Source organism: Zootermopsis nevadensis, unplaced genomic scaffold (genome assembly GCF_977971745.1).
Source record: "Zootermopsis nevadensis isolate Lab colony 2312 unplaced genomic scaffold, Znev_1.0 Znev_ptg000001l, whole genome shotgun sequence".
NCBI classification, from domain to species: Eukaryota; Metazoa; Arthropoda; class Insecta; order Blattodea; family Termopsidae; genus Zootermopsis; species Zootermopsis nevadensis.
In genome coordinates, this window is record NW_028259133.1 from 8,396,648 (window position 1) to 8,421,351 (window position 24,704).

The following is a 24,704-nucleotide window of genomic DNA, read 5'->3' on the forward strand; positions in this document are numbered from 1 at the left end:
CTAGTAAAATTAATGGCAAAACCCCGTGAACAGTCATTTTGTACCCATTTTTAATTTTTTTGAATTTGGTAAAGCATCGAGATTCATTTTAATTTTAAATATTACCTTTATGAAAGTCAGGTAATTATAGTCACTTCTCTCTGTATAAATGCAATCATTTCTTAAGAACAATTGAAGGCTAATAAAGTAATTTAGGATAAAATCGAGCAGGATTTTGTAATTACATAATATGTAGTTTATTTTGAGTAGGGGTACTCGTGCTCTGCCATGAGTAAAATATTCATCATATAGATTTAAGAATTTAAGCAATTCCAACCTTATTTTATGAAGGCATACAATAGTTCTTCCCCTGCACTCGTAATAAGAAAAACAAAAATATTATATCTGAATACGTTATCGCAATTTCAACATTAATTTCACTGACTTACGTTTCTTTACATGTCTAAGACACTGCTAAAGTTTATTGAAAATAAGTTATATCGTAAGGGACAAAGTTCTCTTCTGATTTCTACTACTAAATTTTATCAGGACGACATGCAAGGTCACGGGATACAGTCCATTCCGAGCGTAAAGAGACACTACAGAATGATCGGCCCATGAGATTTGCTGCTTTCTGCATTACATGAAGGAGGCCACGGCTTGTTCAAAATGGCTGGCTGTAACGGCTAACTGTGAATTCTGACATCAGCCCTTTCTTCCGAGAAATCTTCATGTCCACGATTCTGAATACAAACTTTGAACACTATTTGTTCAAAACATGAGCCATGTGAACCAAGAGTTTTATGTAGATATTAAATTAATTGGGAAAAAATCAAATGAACAATGGCTGTCAGAGCCTCCCTGATGTCTGCATGATAAATACTGTTATATAGGCTTAGGATACAATTGTATCCACTTGCGTCCCTCTTGGTCCGTAGTCCATTGTGAAGTTGGATATCTTCTGGAATTTTGCACCGTGTAGTCTGGTATAAATGAAACAAGAAATTAATTCAGATTTTTAAGTTTAGGTTAAGGAATAAAAGAATGATTTGACTATTGAATATACAAATGAATTGAATGAAAACAGACGCATTTATGTGTATGTAGGTCTATACACATATGTGTAAATTGTATTGTTTATTGTTATTGATGTACTGGAAGACGGGACATCGGCGTCCAAGAAAGAGATGGAGGCAATTCCTTTAGTGTCGGAACGGGTCAATTTGGACTCAGTCCTTGAATGGGAAGAAGAAGTTGAAGATATGAGTTTCTCACATCCGCTGTGGTAGACAGATAGTTCTATCACCACTGATCTACTAGGGCGTCTTCATCCGTTACCAAGAACTTCACTGAAGTGACCAACTTATGAGACATAACCTCTTCTCACCAGGAACAAAGCAGCACTAATCTATTTAAGATATCCCTGATTATTGCCGAAATGGTATATTTGTTGTAAGATATTTATAGGCCGGGTTGTAATCGATAGATATCCGTCCATTCCGCAGATATCGTGCACCGAATACACCGAATATAGGTTATTAAAATTCATTGAACCTTTTCTGTGAATAGGCACTGGACATGTGTCGCTTACAATAACATATGCGTAGTGGTTGTTATTTATTTTATTTTAAGCCATCTTATGGAGTATCTATCCATTAGCCAGGGTCAAATGTTGACCCTAAACATCATTACGTAACTTCTGGAAAATACATTTCTGTGTTGCCTCAACTTATGTAATGCTTCTATAATGACCGTCTTTCGTAATTCGAGGCTGAAGTTTTTATAGCGGTATCTTTATATTATTAATAGAGAATTATTATTATTAGTATACATCATTAGTGTTAGTAGTGTTACTCTTGCCAGTAGGAATAGTTGCTGTTCTTTTTTTGGAATCTACACTGTAATGGCCCTTTTTATGAATAAGAATATAGATATCCTTTGAAACCAAAGTCCGTATAAACGTTATTAAGAATTCAGTCAGTATTACAAAGAAAACACAAAACTCAGCCATCACGATGATTAATTTGTTAATACTGTTGAAGGAAACAATCTCTATTTACACTGAGAATCGCAAGAAACCCATAAATACCATACAACACAGTTACCGATAGTTAAAGAAGAAGGTACATCTATTTCCAACTGGGGCTTAAAGTTGTTAATTAATACTAAAATTTGAAAATATCATTTTATAAGCTTTGCAGAATTATTCAGTTACCACTACTGGTCTGAACTGTATACGTTTAATTTATTCCAATAGCTCCTCCAGTTTTCATTATACCTGACCTTCAGCTGCTTACAAATGTGTTTCAGTTCCTCAATGCCGGAATTCATCATCAGTGTTGCGGTTATATCACGGTTCTCTGACGTCCTTATATACGGATGTCTCGTCTGCTTCCCGTTTCAAAAATACAGATATCTGCGAGGATTAGGCCCATTGGCGTGTTCCGGTTCCGTTGGCACCAACGAACTTGTTCTTGGTCTAACTAAACTTCTTTTTGCAAGTGGCTAATGCCGTTGAGTTGCTTTCTTTTTCCTGCTATATTATTGTCTGCTCCTTCTAAATATTATTTCTATTTATTTCTATACTCTGTTAGCTTTTCGGCTAACATTTTTACTTCCTTTCTCATACCCTCATTATTTTTATAATCCATTAATATCTATTCTCCTATCGATTGCAATAGTTTGTTTCCTCTGCTATTATTCGTAAATAATGCTCTGTTCGTGCCCAAGCCTTACAATATACAGTGGACTCCGTACAATCGCATATTAACATTTTAATTAAGTATCATTTTTTGTTATTGTTTCTCATGTTTTCTTTTTAATTTACCGCATGTTTGCTGAGAAATTCTTGTTTATATATGTATGTCATATCAAAAATGACTATGAATTATGCAGCCAAAATTGTTAAAAGCATTTACCCGTCCAATTGTCTTACTTTTTCTATCGAATGGCGTATCTACCATGAAATGCTAGACTTATTATTCTGGTTTACTGAGCAGAGGTTGTCAGATTATAATTTCTAATCGTCGTATTTAATTGATACAATTATTTTGATACGCTATCAAATTTTATTATCAATATATATAAAACAATTCCAATTTGTATTTTTTTATACGAATAACAATCTAATAAATTTCAGTCTCTGTCACTTAATTAACAATTTATGAGTGTTAATATGTGAGTATACTTGATCACTGTAATTTTATTTCCGTTATTCCTTCTGATACTAAATCCTATAATAACTGTGGACAGATGTCCCTGAGAATAAATGAGGGTTAAACATATAAAACTATATAAAATATTGGTATATTTTTCTCTAAAGTATATAATTTTTCATTGCATCATTCTAATGAAATAATTGTCCGATTTATAAATAAATCTGTCAGATTTTATATTTCGCATTTTTGGGGTGTCCGTGCTAAAGCAGACCCCGTGAAACTCCTCCACCAATGTACGTATTTTTCACAGCATTGACTGTACCGTGAGGTCCTGTCAGCTATAAATACAAGTTTAAATTGCGTTCCATTGCCTGGTACACGGTGGCTGGCTCTCTTAGCCACACGTGTAGCATCGCTCGCCTCAGCTGCTTCCACCACACACAGTCTTTCCATCTAGAATTCTCGCTGTACGCTCTCAGCACTTTTACCGTCACAAAATCTCTCTCGTTTCTTATTAATCCCTTGCGTAATATCACACTCTTAAGTTGTAGGAAAATCCTTTTGCTCTCGATTAATATGAGGATTTAATGCGGCAGTGTAGGACTATAATAATTCGAGTAGAAACTTAATATTTACATTCTTCTCCTCTAAAAATTTCTCACAATGAGTAGCTACAATTGTCTATCAGAAGTTCATCAACTAGCTTTTATTTCGCTTATGCCAACAAATACGTAATTTGTATTTAAAAAATTCGCAGCGTCCTGTGTCACTGTTGATGGTCGAATGCGTTCGTCCAACACAAATTGTATGGACTTATTTACTGTCGGCTAGTTGGTGAATTTATGATAGTTGCCATCTTTTACCCATAATTGTAGTCTTTCAGGTTATAAAAGTCGAACGTAAAAAAAAGGAATTTACGTGAAACGACAGTTGCTGCATTTCGCCTGCTCAGAATCACTTTGGTGGACTTCAAGTAGAAACTACAAAACATAAGTAAATTACGTGACCTTGACGATACTTCGATTAAGTTACGAATTACTGCGGCAGCAATTTTGTAATAAAGACAATTTCCATGTACGTGGGTCTAAAACAGATGATTTTCTGCTATTTGAAGTCAGCCTGTAAAATCTAATATTTTCATTCCAAAAATGGAATATTCACGTACGAGATTTGAGATTCTCACAGCTGTGAAGGCGTTAGTATCGATTTTCTAGGTTTTTACGCGATGTGGACTCGTGGGTAGATGCCAGCGTTTCGGAGGCAAATACTGCCTCCATTTTCAGCCCTGAAGGTGCTTCTCTGAAACATTTTTATCTACTTTTTAGCCCACGCGATATTATTAGCCAGACTACCACATTGACGTAACGGAATATGACTTTAATCAATATTAATTAACTCCAGAAATATAAAGATTATTTTTCAATATCATTTTGTGAAATTGAATTGCAACTAGCAGATCCTAACACAAAATGACGGACTCTGCACCACACTTTCTGTCCCTAAAATGTTCATCATCTATGCTGGAAAAATGTAATGGTACACGTGGTTTTGTTAACTTATTTAAAAATAATGCAGATTATGAGGGGTGTGGATTTATTAAAAGAGGATCTCCATATGTAGAGCGTACGTATCCTTGCTTTTATGTTTGGTGCTACGTAACAGAGTATGTTTTGCAATTTACTGGAACTGTAACTAACGAGACTGTATTTAAATATAAAAATATGTTTGACTTTGTGTGTGCTTAACTGACGGTCATGGACAAACACAGTGATATCCTTTGTTTGCTGTAGCGAAACGAAAATAAGCTGGCCCATGTGTATTCATATTTCTTATATTTCGAATAAACTTAAGTAAGATGTGCTTAACTCAAGGTACGCAAGTAGTTCTTGTCTTCTGTTCCAGTTTCGTAAATTTACGTGCAGTCTGTTTATGACATGCTAGCAGGCTTACTTGTGTATCGGAATAATTCTCTTTCTTTCCTTCATCCGTAGCAGCTGTTTCGTTTCATTCCTTTTCAGTTTATTACCCTTTATAAATGTGTCTTTCTATTTCGCTGACCGTTCAGAAACAAAAGCATGACATATCAATAATAACAGGTTTCTTCCACGAATAAACGTAGAAGCCTAGGAGTTATCCACACAAGACACATGATAGACCGTTGCACAAAATTACCTTAAGATTATTACCACTTATGTTACACAGACTCAAAATAGGGTTATGTATCATGCATTATTTTCAATAGAGCATAAAACTGGTTCATCTTCCTACCGTTCAGTTTGAAGAGAACGTTGCCATCAACTTATGAGTGCAGCTCCTTCTGCATTTTGGTGTGTCGTTTGTTGAATGTCGCATGTGTGCACACACGAAGTGACAAATGCCTCTTGCTGTACGAAACTGCTTGCAGCACACAACTAAAAGCGGAGAGAAGAATAATGATGCTCTGTTGCAACCTCTAGCAATTCTTCCTACAGGATCAATTCTGAAAAGGGGAGAGAACAAGTCGTCTATTGGTGGTTAGCAATTGGAAGTATTGTAGTGTCAGTAACAACTCTTGTCCCATGGAAGAACGGTTTGAAGCAAGGCATCCTGCTTTACCCTCAAGAGTAGGATGAGAAGAAACACCGACAATGTTCGGAACACTGGTTGGTTTTTTGAGATGTGAATCAAAAATTTGGATGCTGGTTTTAGTTTTTAAGTTACATTTTAATTGTAATAAGCGATCTGTGTGCTAAACGTTTTTGGTGCTTGCTTGTATCCAAATTCTAAACCTCACGGGGTGATACGATACAAATTCTAGGGTAGGGTCTGTAGGGTCTGGGGTCGCCTGTGTTCTTACACTCTCCTCTGTGTACTTTATACCTAATTTATGGATTGTGTGTGTATGCGTTTGATCTAGGGTGCTTTCTGTGGAAAGTACGAGGTAACATTCACATACATCCACAAATATACATAAATTTCTTGGCCCATGTTTTATTATGTGCGTATTTATTCAGGCATATAATTTATATTCATGTGTGTATCACATCAAGCTTTATGTGTCAGAGCTTGAAGAGTATCATAGAATGACGACTCTTGCAACAATTGTTTTACAGATATTGAGAAAATGGTGTGTGTGTGTGTGTGTATATATATATATATATATATATATATATATATATATATATTCACACACACACACACACGCGTCTCTTTTCCAAGACAAAATATAAAACTACAACGTTAAGGTACGTCTCCCTAAAATGTGGTAAGTTCGCATATTTGGGACTCAGATTAAGAAATCGTAATTAGGCATACTTTTACGAGCAAATTAAAATATCGCTAATTACATTCGTAAACGCTTGCTAAAAATTGAGTGTGAGAGTGTGAACTGATTGAATGTGAATTAGGATAGGCCTTTTGCCAACACGGTGATGAAACTTTTGGTTTCGTTAAAGTAGGAAAATGTCTGAACCTGCTAAGAGACTGTCCATTGTGTCATGGAAAACTCTGTTCAATGGAATTAATTAATTAATTACGTTTTAAGTTATATTTTCTTCATTTCAGTAAGGACAGTTTCTTTAATAGGTGTAGAAATCAGTGCTTGAGTAGTCATCGAATTGAACATTATCGGGCGCATGAAAGAATGGATTCCATTGTTTTTATTTGGTATAGTAGATGCTTATGTGGCGATCCAACCTATTTCTCGTTAACAGTGCATCGAAGAATAAAATACAAAGGACAAAATGATTCTTATCGAATGTTATTCATAAAATATATGGCCGTTAAAAATATGAGTTGGTATTTGAATGTGGTCGTACTTTTTAGGCATGCACTTAAATATCATCGTTGTAAGTGAAAACATTTTCAGGAAAGTAAGCTCCTTCCGTAGAAGTAAATGATTGATGACGTTTTAAAATGCGATGCCACATCAATTAATAACAATTGTATTTTGATCGTAAAAGGCGTCGTAGAAGAAAGTGGTAAAGTTAAAAAGGCTGTTTTATGATACCGTTCCAGAACTTAAATGTCTACAACGCGGTGCTAAAAAATTAGAAAGAAAATATCGTCAAGTTCTTATTACGCAAATTTATGTGACGAATGTGAAAAAAATGTAATTGAAAATGTTTAACTTAAAACAGGATGTAGAGAAACTCGTTCAAAAGAAACATGTCTTACGATATCAAATGCATAATGTGTAATGAGTCCATGTATCTGGAATTGACCGTTGAATTTCAATAGTCGTTGCTAGTTGCAGCATAATTTAAACATCTGCGCATTTCAAATTGCTATAGATCTGTTCCTGAAATACAGAGTGAGACTTTCTCTGGCCACTACACAAGCAATGCGCTGTCACATTCTTATTTAGAAAGAAACCGTGAAAATGAGAGACTTAATTTAATAACTCTCTCGAAATTATAAATTTGAGTCACACAAGCCAGTGCTGTTATAAAAGGAAAGAATTTTTTATATTGTTCAGATTTTATTTTGAAAAATACATTTGTTTCATTTGTAGAATAAATTAACTCATTTAGTACACGGTGAAATTGTATATAATTTATTTAATTAAACCATATCTTTGGAGCAGAATCTTTGTTGACAAGTTGAGTTCACTCATCCCGTCTTTCATGGAATTTGAATGTTATTTTTGTGTTCACAAGAGCTCGCCGCTGGTCCCTTTCGTAAGCTAAATGAATCGTTTTTACAACCTCACCACCTATTCATTAATATTAATATCAAACTCAGTACGCCTATTATTCTCCACTGTAAATACCGCGTGTTTTGTATTAATCTTAATGGCTAGTACCTAACCTGTCCGTATCGACTTCGTTAACATTTGGAATCGGACAAAGTATTCGAAGATCTTTCTTCTCGTCGCTTCGGGCTAATATAGCGCCTAAAATGAACCTCTCTTCAAAAAGCTAGATTGATTTCTGTGTGTTTGCTAGTAATTTTTAATATGGCCTCAAATCTCGTTGAACACACTGAAAGTAATACGTAGTATGGCTGATGTTACCAATTTCCTTATTCTGATTTTTTAAGCCTATAAACTGTTTTAGATTTATAGTACAGAGTACAGTATTAATGTTATTTAACGCCGCTTAAATGACGTCATTGAATACTTCACATTTTCCACAGTAAATTATATTTTATCGTAACTTCATGTGGCAAACGTAGGCTTACATACATAAATGCAGAAGAATGTGAATTGTTAAGGGGAATAAAGCATTACTACAAATATCAAGCATGGAAATAATAATTGGGTTATAAGCTAAAGTCTATTCCTGACACACTGATATAAGCCTATTGGTTTACAGGCTAGCAAGAAAAAACAAATAAGATACGTTTTTTGACCTGGAAGTCTCATTAATGATCGCGCCAACTCGAAATAAATGTGAGCTTGGCACAAGAAATTAAAAATAAATAATGTGGAGATTGTAAGAGGAGATAATTAAGCCGAATGCAACGTCAGCAACAGGAAATACCCACGCCTAATCCCACACACCATGCATATTCAGGGATTAGCATAGCATAACATCCTCTCTGCCGTATAAAAATGTTCTCTGGGATATGTAGCACAGCATCACAAGACACTTACACCTTCTGATGAAACACCACTTGTTCGACAATCAAAGAGTTTCGAGAACACAGCCGGTTACTTTTATAACCAAATCTGTGCACACCTCAGAAAATAAAGACAATAATAACAGTATTCTAAAAATAATAACACAATTGCCAACAATTAATTTACAGTAAGTACTTCCAAATACCTCTTAGACGAGCGTGAGAAATTTGAAATTTAGCCTCTTATTTCACGAGGTCTACGTTAATGAACGAACATGGCAGCTCGGAAACAGTTGGCACTAAAGATGATCGCATGCCAGTGACTGGTTTGGAACAGGACAATCTGGGTTCATTTTCCGACATGAATGTCGATACTTTTTATCGATATTTAAGGAACAGAAAGTTTATGGGATGGAGAAGCCAGCCTCCTGCAGTGCCCTGTGCGTTTCATTCTTTGTTACTACCCTGCAGGAAACCATTAATTAGCCTGCATTTCACACAAAAGGAACATATTCGTTTAGGCCTATTACTTAAAATAACTTTGGTTGTGAAAAAAATTATATTTTCTGAAAAGGATCCTCATTGTAGTTTTCCAAAAGTATTGTTGTGTGTATCTGGGAGGGGACAGCCGCCATTGCTTCACGCCGAGTGGTCGCGTAGTGGAAAGACGGTGTTCCCAGACAGCGGGAAACGCTGTCACGATTCCCCGGAACCGCCTCCTTCTCTTCACGGACTTAACATCGTCCATAGACATCGTTTAAAACCTTCATGTCAACTGTGTTAATAGTGTTAGCTGTGTTAGCCCGGCTAACACTTTGAAAAACGAAATACCTAGCCTTGTGCCTTGCTTTCTTGTTTTCGTGGTTCAATACAATACTGGAACAGAGCAGAGCCGCTCAGATAAAATGCATATTCGCTGCTACCACCAGCCAGACAGGCGTTCGCGGCGAGCAGAAGCCTCAGCTGTCTGGTTAACAACCTCTGGATGGTGCTGGCTAAACGATGCATTTTATCAGACCGATTCTGCTGTGTTGTAGTGCATGGAGTACCACTCGAACACGAAGACAAGACGCAACAACACATGTTTCGTTTTTTAAAGGGTTGGCCGGGCTAAAACAACTAACGCTGTTAACTCGGTTGGCATGATTCTGATTTGATTCGTGTTAACCGGGCTAACACGTTTAATATGAACACTTTACCCCTGTTAAAAGAGTGAATTTCTTGTAAGACTTGAGGTTCTCACAGCGGTGAGTATGAAGATTTCTGTCTTCTGGGTTCTGGCGATGAATATGCCAATAGGGTGTGAGGAGTTGGATTTATAGGCAGGGAAGTGGCATATTCATCGCCCTGATGACGGAGGCAGTATGACCTCTGAAACGTTGGTTAACATCGACCAGACTACACAGCGCAATAACCCAGAAGACAGAAATCTTCAGTGAATTTCTTAAATGAATTAACGGAAAAAGTAACTGCATTTCCCAAACGACTTCTGTTTGTTGTGAAATGTAAAATATAGTAAGGCGATAAAAATCAGAGAATGAATTGTCAGATGAGCTATTTTGTGGTAATTTAAATATGTTTGTTTCCTTACAAATTCATAAACATTATTTTATTGTATAAAGATTGTAATGTTGAAATGACAGACCTTCACTTCTTTAAATATTGAAGCAAATGATGAAAATGTATCGTGAAGCAAACAATGGAACCAATCTCGTACAATGTCTGTAATATAAAGACGGCATACTTTTTGAGTTGCAACAGTTGGCAGCTTATGTTTTGGTACCCGAAAGAATGGAAGAAACTCTACTCTTTCGTGTTATTATCTAGACTGCTGATCCGGTATAAGCAATGAACATTGCTGTTGATTATCTGAGAAGTTAATTATGCGTGGATTACATTTCATTCTGTAAGTCAGAAATCATTGAGAAATAATTTTTTGTGCCTAATTTTCAACAAAAGTTATTTAAAATTCGTAATATTGTGTACATTAACAAATACTTGATATTATAATATAATCCTCTATTAAAACGTGCCTTAAAGGGCAATAATACGAAATCGAATGCAGAACCTTCTCATAGTCTAGTATATTATATAAATAATTAGAGGCCTGAGTTAATAATATTAGAGGAGTAGGGAAAGTTAAGTGTGCCTTATACTCCATGTTTGCAAAGAATTCTGTCAAGATTAAGTAACTGAATTGGTCAATATCTCATAAAATTTTGTAAATAGCAGTGTAGATAATGGCGGGCCTTCTGTGAATAATTATTCTAATGTGCTAAGGTAGAAGGAACCTTCTAATTAATCGAAGACGCCTGCAGGAACTTACTATAGGGATATTCAAGTTAATATTTGCAGGTATGGAACAAGATTGAAAATCACAAACAGTATAGATAAATCTTACATGACACAACAAAACCTGTGTATAACGTTAATAAATGAGTTTCAATTGAAGCAAGTGGCGAAATATACATACATTAGGTTGTCTATGTCGTGTTGTAAAAACGTCATATTTCCTTCGATTTCTGTTAGATTTTAGGCCTATCTGAGATATACTTCGCATTCGTTAGCAGAAGTTGTTTAGATCAGAAAAATCACTAAGTTTTTGACTATAATATGCAAGTGTCGATGTCATGAAATTGTAACTATTAGTTAATTAGCCTAGATTAACAACAGCGCCATGTGTAGGTATTAATAACTCTTCAATATTAGAGTTGAAATTTCGACTGTAGATCAAGAAACGAATTTACTGTTTACAGCCACCAGCAAAGAAATGACCGCTCATAGTAGATACAGAAATTTACTTAAGCCACAAACGAAATAACTAATCTATATCAGTCATGAAACTGAAATGCAGTTTCTAGTTACAAGTCAACTTGTTTATTTAGTACGTCTACGTACCAAAATCTGTGCCATTTAGTAAATCGTGGTCTTCTCGGACGAATCCTCTTCAGGCCGTTATACGATCCGCAGCTAACAAAGTACATGTCACTCCACTCTAAAACACGACATAGCAAGCACTGTGCTGAACGTGCACTCTCAAAACACATCTTGAATTTATATTCCCATATGTCCTCCATAACAGTTAACCGCTACATAAAAACCTTGAAACACCCCTTTTTACTCCCTTAGAACTGTATTTTCAAACCCTGCCTTCACTTCTTAACAGGCACTGACAACCCTTCTTAACCGACTAAAACACAGCGTGAAAGAATCTTCAGCACACTACAAGGTTGGTCCTCCCCCATAATCAGTAAATTCCGCGTGCTTTACCCTTTTTTTTAGAGAGACCTTGTAGAAAATGTTTCTTTACCCTTTCCTTTTTTAACTTCAGAATGCCATCAAACGCTGACCATTTCTGAAATTTCCTTTGCATTTCTTTAAAGGCTGGTCGCAAATTGTTCGCGAAAGACGGGCAGCGTAAAGCAGGAATTGGCTTTCAGTCTATTATTTCAGATATTAGAGCTACGAAGGAATAAAATACATTGTTGTTCATATTAGGCCTATAATTGCGCAATAAATAGACCTGTATTCACTTTGTTCAAACTGCTTCTGGGGATCACCAAACATTATGTCCTACTAGGTCTATTGGCGGGCATCGGACAGTGTCATTTTCTTAATTTTAAAAACCGTGACCTGGGGCAATAATAGAATCTAAACACACTGGCACTCAGCAACGATCCAGAAAAGTATGCAGCTAACAGCTATTGTACCATAATACAGCCTGCACCTCATGAAAGTTTCAGGATCATTCACATCCTGGAGAAGAGTTATTATGCTTTCTAAGCCCATTGGTACCTGCACATCTTCGTACTTTAGAAAGTTACTACTCACTGGATTTGCTCTTTGAGCCCCACAGCTGGTGCTAAAAATAAAAATCCGTGGTCTCCACTGATTATCCAGTCCATAGCCGTAAACTCTGATGACCTCTGCATGTGTGTGTTATTATTAGCCTATTATTATTTGTTGTTATTATTCCGTTTATTCTCCATTTTGCTGGGTATTTGCTTCTAGTATGTACTTGAGACAGCAGCTATTTCTGAAACACATTTTGTTTCTTAATATGTATTATATGCATTATACAGATTTCGTGTGAGGCATTATTGCATTTTTTACATCAGCGTCTTTCAAATGACGTATGATGTTCCTAGAGTGGCAGTTTTCTGAAGTTCCCTGATGCCGTGTTCGCCCGGGATGTTGGCCAAATATTTTTTGAGTGACCTGGAGACAGTTTCAGTTGCCCCTATAATTATTGGAATTACTTTTCTTTTACTTTCCACATCCAATGTATTTCAATGAGAAGGTCCTTGTATTTAAATATCTTCTCCGCGTCTTTCGTAATTACATTTCTATCGGTTGGTATTGCTATATCAAATAAGAGACAAGTTTCATTTACTGTTGTTATTGTTAATGTTATTGTTGCTGCTATTATTATTATTATTATTATTATTCCATTTACTCACCACTTTATAGGGTATTTACTTCTATGTACCCAATACAAATCTTGCCCCTGATGTACATAATGCAGCAGCTATTTCCGAAATACTTTTTGTTTTTAATATGTGTTACATGTATTATATAGTTTTATTGTGAGGGATGACTACATATTTTACGACAGCGTCTTTCGAATGATGTATGAAGATCCTAAAATGGCAGTTTTCTGAAGTTCCCTGATGTTGTTGTTGTTGGCCAAATATTTTATTATCATTATTATTAATGCCAACTTTCGGTTTCTATAAAAGCGGGGGAAGTTTTGAATAGATGATGTAAGTAACTCCAACAAGTAATGTCTTTCTTGAGAAGCTTATAGTCACTTATTAAATAAATTTCCCCATTGGCCTTTATTATGAGCCTTTTGAATGCTTGCAGTCACACCCTAAGATTACTTTTAATATTATACCATCTACGCTTCGATATCCCTTCAAATTTTTTCAACAAAAATTTTAGATATACTTCTGATGACCTGCTGGAGTAGGTTATTACACACCACGCTCATTTCCTTCTACTGATGTGATCATTTTAGTAATATTTGGTGAAATTTACAAATATAAAAGATATGTATTTTTGACCAACTAAGCAGCTATTAATGCATGTATACAGATTATATTCCATGAGTTACTGGGTACAATTCAGGTTTTTACAACAGCGACTACAAAAATGACTCTGTGGTGTGCAGCGTCTTGTATTATAGCACACGTTTATTAGTGTTTCAGAGTCACTTGCTTCCTTTATCAACAGAGAGATCGAGATTACGAAAAAAATAAGAACGAAACAATAAATCTACTAAGACAGCTATCGTCTCCCTGAATATGGAGGTGACAAGCACTTCCGAAATGTTAGTAATCTTTTGCGGAACTATACGGCGCAACATTCCAGAAGGCAGACATTTTGTACAGTTACCAGTTTGTTGTTAGTCAAGTAGGTAATCTTTTATCTCGGATGATTAAATCACTAAAGTGTTGGAAGTGTTTTGAAAGTTTTATTTTCGTCGCCATGTAGGCCTAAGACACAAGTGGGTCAGCTCCAGCGCCACCGCTTTAGGCCTGCCTTAACACGGGGTGTGCCATTCGCATTTGGGCTGTGATGCGACTATCCTGATTCAGTATTTTGTGATGTATATTTCAGGCAAATACCATCATATACAGTTGATTTAATTATGCAGAAAATCATCTCACTAACTTCGACCCTAAATAATATATGAACCAATCAAATTCAGAAGGGCTCTGAATACTGTCAAACTTCGTATCTAGTGAGTTTTGGACTTCAAATGAAAGCGAAACTGAAGAATAATAAAGAACATGTATATTGTCAGCTGTTTGGTTTCTATTTCCCAATGCCTTCATGACGTGGTCTTCGTCACATTACAGGAGAACATTAACCTCTTTATTATGTTATGGGTTGAAAATTTACATTTTTCTGTCGATTGCGGAATGTAAAATCATTAGTGATTACTTCAAAAATCCTAAAGAATAAATATGTGAGGGAGATAGAAAATGAAAAGTAATGGGAGGGGATTATAAATGTCGGTTATGAAGATTCCCAGGCAGTGCCAGTTCGTCCTTTTGGTAAAGGATGGTTGAAATGAAGGCAAATCGTTTGTAAGTGCAGAAATTATAGCGATGTTAAAGCCAAACTCGTGTAAATAATATATGAGCTTCAAGTCTCTACCTAAAAGAAAACACAACATTTCTCCATTACAAAGACCAGCTTGTCAATGCTATTTAGGGGAATGATCGCTGTTTACTCTGAAAGTCATACAAAATTTATAAATACATTTTGTGTGAAAAGTTCAGGGTTACGTATTTATAGGCAGGTGGTACAAATAGTTACCACTGAGCTTTAAACGTTTAACTGAAGAAATGAAAGACGGGAAGTGGGGGAAATAAAGAAGTGTGTGTAAGGACGTTCAGTTTGATATTTGCACATCCTTAAATGTTCTGCAGCGTTTCAGGCGGTTATATATAGACTTATGGTACGATTTAGAGTTTACATTTATAGAATACACGTAGAGTCTACTGAAATAGAAGTTTGTATCTGTTGTATGAACCTGTAACATTTTGTTCGCCTGGGATTTGTTAAGGGACTTGCTTTCTTCTGGATCTCATCAGAGTTCTGAACGGTAATAGAATCCTAAGTTATCGACTTACCTGTTTGTTACTACTCAACTTTATACGCCGTTAAAGAATTCCAAATACCCGATATTATAAAGTTTCAGTTCGCAATTAACTGCTTTTCAGATATATTTCTTTTCAACTTGGAGCAGACTTTTGTAGATTTTGAAACAGTAGTCTACACATGTCGTTACGATAGTCGATTGCCCGTGTCACACGCTTCCAACATCCTCCTCAAAGAAATATTGCATCATGTTTCTCATTATCATGGCTTTAACTAACTAAAACTGCAGTGGAAGTGCTGACAAAGCTTTTAACGTAATTGGAACTTGAGTATCTACAAATAAAGACTGCATAACGTTGACCAAGTTGAGTGACAAGAAAACAGAACTCCCCCGCTCTCCATTTCCCGGGTTCTGTTTAATTTAATTACTTGTCTTTACACATTCCTCGGGGGATTAACATTCTCCAAACATTGTTTGTAAGTCTATATAAACTTACACGTGAATAGTTTACTCAGCTTTCTAACCATTTACGTGCTATTCACGAGTCATATAGCTTAGAAACATTGGCCTTCCTCATCTGAATGTGTTTGAGTACGATCACTCAAAATAACTTGCCATGACACCTGTTAGCATATTACCTGTACTGTTAGTGGAATTTCAGCAATAAATATTAACGTTACTACTAATGCAGTGTCTTTAAATGAAAAGAAGTTTACAAAGCTGAAATTTGTATACTGTTATACACGCTCAGAGGTGCATTCTATGGAACTTGCCATTCCGAATGCTCCTAGCTGTTTCAAATAGCATTAAGGAGGACATTCAAATCTTTCGCATAAAGTAAACAATAAATAGACAAAAACCGGATCAGTTAAGTTTACGTAATATAGTCGGGACAAATGTGTGCGCTCGAGATCCGTTAGAGGAGGGGTAGCAAATAAGGAAGCATATACTGTCCACACTTTAGAAATTACTTCCCAGCGACAGTACTTAGTAGCTTCCTGTCTCTTTTCCTTTGTCGGTAATGTTTCTGGTTTACACAGTATATGTATTTGTTTATTCTACTCCAAATCTAGTGACGTAGACAAGATATAAATTCGATTCAACTACAGAAGTTTCGACTCTTACAATCACAAAAGAACGTGAACGTACGTTTCAAAGATTTTTTTTCCTGCTGTGCTTTTTCTGTTCTTTGTTCATTTATTTATCATCACTCATTGCTGATAAGATGACATAGTGTCAGTTGAATTTCTCTCAAAGTCTTACACCGTCACCATACTTTTAACTACTGAATTATTAATAGTAGCCTAATTACATACAGAGTTTTCATGTGATTATGAGTTATCTCCATTCATAACTGCAACTTTTATTAGTTATTGCCATCAAAATACAAATTTCAAGCAGCCACCATGTTGTATTCTTACGACGCTAAATCCTGTTTGTCCCTGTATCAGGTTTATTTAATTCATTCATTGTCCAATACCAATAATCATTGCACTCACGACATGTTTTAGACTCTCATCTAGACACCAATTCATGTACTGATTATGTTGATTCTGGTTATTGTTTGTTTCTGTGCCGGCAGCATTAAATGCACTCACTGTTGTTTTACACTTTAAAAACGACGTTAACAAATGTTGCTTTTTCCCCGAAGATCTGTTAACATAGGATCCGACATTAAGTGGCACAAGGTCGCTTCTGTACTCAAATTTATTTGCCCGCCTTATTGTTATTACTGACTGAAGGAAACAAAAATGCGCGAGATTGTAGTGCATTTCATTGGTATAACGTTCCTTTCAAATTTTATAAAAATCTGACCATCAGTTCTGTAATTTGAAACATGCGGATGACGTGGACTGTCACTGTCTCAAATTAATTTTTCTAGTTCAGTAGGCTGTCAGCTGAATTTTCTGAAGTGTGACTTGAGATGAACGAGGAACCTAGTCAAATAAAGGGAATGGAAGCATCAATGACCTCTGAAACGTCGGCAAACGTCTACCAGACTACGCGACGGTACAATCCAGAAAACAGCCATATTCACAAAGTATTATTTGCTAAGTTCTGAAACTAAATAATTCATCTATTTTATCGCACACAGAACACGCATTTTGCAAGCAAAAGAAAAATCCAGTTAGGATATGTTTCATGCCCTACCATTTTGAGTTCGTGTAAGACAGACTCACTCCATATGAAAGCAGCTGAACCGGAAGGGCTGCCCGTGACTTGACCTTCAATGAAACAACAGATACAACCCTTTATTTACCCTTCCCGGCCAAAGCAGAAAAAGGGTTCAACCTTGAAGTTTGTTGTGCAATATCCTCTCTTTGGTGCGTATTTCATGTTACTACATAACAGTTTTCATCCTTTTCTTTTATTATAATATTATAACAGTTTTTGTGAGAAAAAGTCGAAGGTCTGTTAGCCCAGAATGCACAGTAGAATCCTGTCTATGCTGCCAATTCTTATCGTTCCTGTACCCACAATAAACTGCATGGCCATAAAAAAGGGTAAAAGCAACTCTGATAGTAAAGCCATGGAATTCTTTAGCGACAGGAGAGTCCTTGATGAGAAGTTCAACGTCCTATGCTGTCTTGTATGTCCACTTCCTGTCCGGTGTTTCGTCATCTAAACACAGCCAAAGTCAGCACCTGATGTGACTGTTGGTTCTTCATGATCGTTATTTTCGTTTTGCTTAATGGAAGATTTATTCATCACTTTTACGCATAATGGACACGAGGCACGTGCATATGAGGTTATAACAGGGACCGGGAAAAAATTGGGCAGAAACCAGTTGGAAAACCTAGGTGTAGACGAGAAGATAATATTAAAATGTGCCTCAAAGAAACTGGGTGTGAGGATATCAACTGTGTCCATTAACTGAGGATAGCGACAGCATTATTCTGCGTGTAAGGGAGAATCATCCTTTGGTTTGCAACTGTTGGCCCTCGATTATTATGTAGTCTGCGGACCCAAATTAAAACTTGGAAATTGATAAATATGTAGTGACACTTCCAGTTAAAGAAAATTGCGTCATGAGATGATAACGCGGAGGCTGGGGAAAAAATAATACACGTGACTTGTGTTCCAGTCTCTGGCAGGTTATCGGCTTTTCTGGCTGCATTTTCTCGTGCATTTATTCAGTCTCTATGCAAATGCCAGGTTACAACTTAGACATGGGTCACAATTATCTCCTTCCAGATTCTAATCTATTCACCATTCAAGATTAACTCGCCTTATTCGACGCTTTGTTAGCTGGTAACTCGTCATTAAATAATATATAAATCAGTGAATCAAGAGATGAAATTTAAATTTATAACAAATATGCCTTGTCCATCCTATATTACTATTCTTTTGTCCTTCCAGATTAATGCCTTTTATATTCAAGAACAGTGTACATTTCCTTCTAACTCTTAGAACGCCGTCATTTGATGCTTCATGACATTACTGTTTGTTGAAGATATATTAAGTAAAATCTGATTTAGTAATTCCGTAATGCAAAGTCAGTTCTCGGTAATCTCTCCGGCCTGTGAGATGAAATGAACGCCTGTCATGACTGTCTGTCCGCAAGATTCAACTCGAAAACCGCTGGAAGGTTTTGGATGAAATTTGGTATGGACGTTATGCTGATTAGTACAAATTCAAAATCATAATTTACAATTCCTTTGAATCGGCAATACCAACATGGCGGACGAACAGTTTTGTGAGGTGTGATCAACACTAGCGGCACTTGTGTTGGGGCTATAAAATGATGAGTGATGAAAGATTTTCGGAAAGTACACAACTTTGGCAAAGTACTTCTTTGCATAGCGTAAAAGAAAACAAGTTGATGGCTGCGTGAAAGAAGAAACACTAGACGAGGATTCGTGTGTACGGGAGCAGTGCGCTGCTACTCAGTTGATGTGCCTTATATTGCCTTTTTGTTACTTAAACATTTTTATTACGTGATTTGCATTGTTGAAAACTAAAGTTATCTAACTAAGGTAACTGATGTCATCTTTTACTATTAATTTTTTATCGCCAGATGAGTCTGCACGGCCTCAAAATCCCGAAAAAAAGTCATAATTAAAAGACGTAGTTTGCGTAATATTTAAATCTGAATTTAAAAAATAAATTTAATGTAACAATATATTTGTCCAATAAAAAGTCATTTCTATTTTATATAATTTAAATCCACTCAACTTATCTACAACCCTTCTAAGCCGAAATTTATGTGAATAAAAGATAAGAATCCAGTCCGTTTCGCAGAGAAAACACAACTATTTACCATTACAAAGAGCAACTGCTTAACGCTGTTTAAGGAATTAATCTCTGAATCTTACAAGAAACCCTTTACGTGCAAAATGCAGTGTTACTAATTATTATAACAGGTGGTAAATAAAGTCACCAATGGGGTGTAAAGGTTCAATCGGTTATGCATTTGTAATCCTAAAATGGATTCGGATGAATTTGAGTCTTCCTTCCTGCCAGTTTTAATAAGCTCGTAAAGGTAATAGCATCGATTTTAATTTAATTTATAAATAAACAGCTGGAATTAAGTGTCTTCGAAGCAAGTCACCAAGTTTATAAGAATGCTTGGGTATGTGTGCTTGGCACATTGGTATTTTATGAACGGTATCTCCATGATTTATGTACGTTTGATGGGTTTTTGAATCCTTCTTTATGTACGAAAGAAAAGGAAGAAGTTGGGAGGGGGTGGTCTGTTACTTTTTCTGAAAGAACTGGCGCGTGCTGGCCAGAAGAGATCATAAAGACAGATTTTATGGCGCCATCAAATAAACAAGTTAAGTTCCTTTCTCGCACTTCCTTTCCTAGCTGTGCATCTTTGAAACCTGTGCCTCTCTGCTGATCCGATGTTGAAGAGCCGACTGTCAAGTGTTTTGACTACGAACACCATTTATTCGTACCTACAGTTTTTGCATCTGTACTTTAAAAATAGTAAGTATTTTGCTTTCTACCATAAACACTGATTGTTCTTATTCCTCAGGTACTACTAACCAGTCTTTATTGAGAAACTAACAGTAGTTCAGCTGGTGAAGAAGTTTGCAAATTTTATGAAACCCAAAGATTCATTGTTGCGTTTACGAGAGGTCGCCATTGGGCCTTCCCCGATGCTCAGTAGCAATTCTTAACTTCACTTTCAGTTAGACGTAGAACGTAAAGTACTTAACATTTAAAATCTGAAATGTGTTACAATACCGATAATTCACTGTATATTTTGTTAACGATTCAACAAGTTTCAACAATGAAAGTATAGGTAGGCCGTTTGTCGCTGGCTTCTCACCTTGAAGGCCCGAGTTGGCGCCCGGGGCACTGTGGCACGTTTTTCTCCGATTCATTCTATCAGTGCTCATATATCATCTGGGGGATGGACAATGTACCCGTCAATGACTAAGTTCCACAGAGACAGTTTCATCCCATCGAAACAATAAATTTATTTAGCGATTGTAATGTATACCAGTGAACCAAGGGTAGCTATGTTCATGTCTAATTTGTGAGTGGGTCAGTTGATTTCTCGTAATAATGTGTCGCGGGTAGAAAATTAAGTCGCGCTGACTACAACACTTAGAATTTGAATGTAGTACTGCTAGGTACCACTTTTTCACATTCAGAACCACATATTGACAGTCACTGAAATCAATTACTCTATCCAATTAGAATATTTTATGTCAAAAATCAAATGTTCAAATATGTCTGAATATAACTTTATAGACCTAATAAGGTTTTGGATGGCACTTTAACACACTTTAGCATTATAACAATACAGACATTGGCTGGTATAAGTTAATTGAAAAAATATTGTACAGCCATAATTTAAAGTAATTAGAAGAGAGACCTGATGACTTGTTTATCTGAAAAAAGCTGTCTGAGTGGTTTTATATTTTTCACGCCAAAGTTCATGTATACATGAACTCCTATGAGGTCATGTAAATTCGACTTTTTATTAGTTTTCAAGTTACAGTGGTCACTAATTCGTTGGCCTAATGACGAACTAAATCCATTGATTAGAGTCCTTCTTGAGAAACTAACAGTCGTTAAGCTGGTCAAGAAATCCTCCGCCTTTTATGGAAGCGTAAATAATATTGTGTTCTTAAGAAATCGCCAACGGCCCCAGATGAATCCAGTCCATACCTCTCATTCTGTTTCCAAGACCTGTTTCAGTGTTATCTTCCAAGGTACGTCCGAGTCCTCCTGTTGGTCTGTTAAGCCGGCTACACACTGTTCAGTTCTATCATCTACACGTTGAGGCATACCTGACAGGTATACCTGTACGTGTGTAGCCGGCTTTATATTCAGGATATCCAACTAAGGTTTCATCAGCGTTTCTCAAGTCCCCATGCTTCAATCCCTTATCATCTCACCCTCCTTCGTATGATTATCCTCATAATATCTGGCAGAGAGCACAAATTACAAAGTTCTTCATCTTATAGTATTTTCTTTCTTACGTCCAATTACCCCCCTCAACATCCTGTTCTCAAATGTTCTCAATCAGCCTTCTTCTGCCAATGCGAAAGACTATCTATTACAGCAAATAAAATTATAGACCTAGTTTAATTTGTTTTAAATTTGCATCGAAATGATATAAACTCAAAATAGGTTCCGGACATGTTCACACTTGAAGTAGACATGTGAATTTTCCCACAACCGAAGTTTTACAACCTTATGTAAATGTCACTAAGCAGTACGGAAAAGGTTCATGTGCAATATTTTAAATGTAGCCTACGTCGAAAATTTGATACGTGCTAACTGAATGAAATTCGTGAGCAGCTATTCCTATCGTGGCCATTTTCAACGAAATCACGTGGTCCCTAACTTGGAACGCTCAGGAGGTTCTACAAGTCTCGTTTAGTTCACACGTTTGCCATGTACAGAATTTTTAAAATAATCCCAAAATAACTTTAACGGATTTCCCAACATTTTATAATCCGTTATGGGGCATTAGAATTAATTTTTTAAAGACAAACAATGAAGAACAAGTAATTATATTCGCAATCAATACGAAATTACTCATATTCACACGCAGCCATATACCCTGTAGTACGAATTTGATCTGTTTTACATTCATACTACACGCCTTATACCAGCTGCGTTTCTGCGGTGGTATGACACAACGATAGTACACCGTCAAACACGCAGAAAACACAGTATCTGTATCAAAGCATTAACTGGTTTGTTCTAAACTACATGATTATTTTCATTTTTATTCTAAACACATTTTATTCCTGATCATTACTGTTTAACGCAATCGACACTATAACTTTATGTAGAATTTGTATTCACAATCTTGCTTAAGATAATGTTTTACACCTGAAGATAGCACTTGAGCCAAAACGTGTAGTGTAGAATGAAACTGATATTTAATATTTATACTGTGTCGTGCTACTTATGTTGAGTGAATGGAGTAGAAAATTTGTTCACTGAAGAAATGGAAACAGCTTGTATCATCACAAAGTAATTACTAATTTAGCTCATTGCGTAACAAGAAACAATGAAAGAGTAATTTTTGGGACATGCGTTGAATGCCTTTGAAAAGGCCATGTCCTTGTGTAAAGACCAGAGTCATCAGCGGTAACACTGGCATTCAGCAGTCAACAGTCACATCCTTCGGCCACAGGGAATGGAACTATCAAAATAATTTATGATCAACCTTCGTTTGCGAGTCTCTGATTATGCAGAATTCAATTGTAAATTGAACATTAAAGCTACTGGATGATTGGTGTTGTCGTTATATAAATCTTAATATGAGTTTAATTGACATTATTCTCGACAAAACGGTAAATAATTACTTGCCCGTAGTAATTCTAACGTGTTAAAACTTTAAATATAAGCTTGAAGAGTATTCATGGCAAATTGTATTGAAATCGAATTAATTGCATATTTTCTGTTTTCTGAGATATATTTGATGCTAATGATGTTTTGATAGTTGGCCGTGCTTCCATCTCCAGATGACTGTTTATCAAATGTTTACCTTCGATTCAATCAGTGTGAAACTATGAAATGCGATATGATAGTTATTTTTGTTGGTTGTGACCTGCCTTAAAATCTATCAGTAAGAGAAATAACCTAAAACGTATGGTGGAATGTTACATGTCTTACCTCGTTGCTGGCTGCGGAAGATTTCGAAGCTGACGTATCGTTAAATAGAAAATAATCTTATCGACGTGATAAATTTCGGTTACTTCAACTGGCGTGCATCAACCTCATCGATCAGATCGAATACTGCATAATTTAAATATAATGCTGAGGACGCTATGAAAAAACCTGTGTAGCTGAAGGCAATGTAGGACGGGCGGGAAGCCTACTACTGGCTAGTAAGAGGAACATGGAGGCAGCCATATTGAATTATCGACCTGCTCTTTGGAATGGTAGATTTGGTACCGCCCATCACAGCCAGAGTAATGTCAGCGGCTTGCTATGGTAATATCTTGGAACCTACCAGCTGTCAGTTCTTTCTTGCACGTGTCCTGATTAATATGATTTCAACATGTATTATTATTTATATTTTATTGCTGTTATAGTTATAACAACAATAAAATCATCAGTGATACAAGAGGCGTGTGGGACAGAAATCAAATCCGTTGTATCAAACATGAGAAGCATCGCTGAATGCGGTGGACATTTCCAACGCTGAATAAATTATTGTTCTTTATTTTTTATTTCAATTTAATTTATTTATTGACAAAGAGAACATGCGTCAGGAATGGACTGCGTGACTTATTGATCACTCTGTGTAAGAGAGCAAAGGAGTTACTTAAATATATGCAACAAGGGGCTACATGACGTTGTGAGGAAGAAGAAGACAAGCGGAGAGAAATGAACAGAGGCAGAAGGAAAAAATATAGGAACAAAAGGAGCAAGGAGGGAATAAATAAAGGAATAACGAAGTGAGGAGTAAGGAGAGAAAAAAGTGGAAGAAAGGAATTGATATTCATATTATAATTGATAACTACTTCTGGCTGATCGCGTCATGTGGAAGTGGTCTCTATTGCCGAACTTTCAGAGCGACATAACTGCCTCCATGAAAAGTGCAGAAATGAGGAGCAGGGTATGATTTCTATGTTTCGAAGTTGCATTCTATTTAATTCACCGATAAAAGCTTCCTGGTAAAATCAATTATGTTCTGCAAATTTTCCTTTAATTTTTTAAGAGTTTATGTTCTTCTCTAGCTTCTAACTTTTCGGTTTTTCATGATTTTAACACAGCTGTTAATCGATTGCTTGTCACTACGAATTATATTTTATTTAGCGAATTAAAGTGTTGATTTTTCGGTACCATGGTTTGTATATTCTGGCCCATTTTCTTCTATAAAACGGAATTATGGGTCTGTAGATAATTTCTCCATACAGATCTATCATTTGCCCAGTATAATCACCGGTTCTAAATCTACAATTTTTCCTAGTATCCGAGTCCTAAAACTA

General features: G+C 36.1%; 1 long non-coding RNA gene across 1 annotated transcript; it reads right to left on the reverse strand.

The window, feature by feature from the left end:
- Positions 1-603: 603 nt before the first annotated feature.
- On the reverse strand, positions 604-23,572 carry LOC110830624 (uncharacterized). Its single transcript, XR_002543311.2, has 3 exons — positions 23,383-23,572; positions 5,406-5,616; positions 604-962 (listed from the first exon to the last, which is right to left on the reverse strand). It is a non-coding gene; the product is annotated as an uncharacterized LOC110830624 (long non-coding RNA).
- Positions 23,573-24,704: the final 1,132 nt, after the last annotated feature.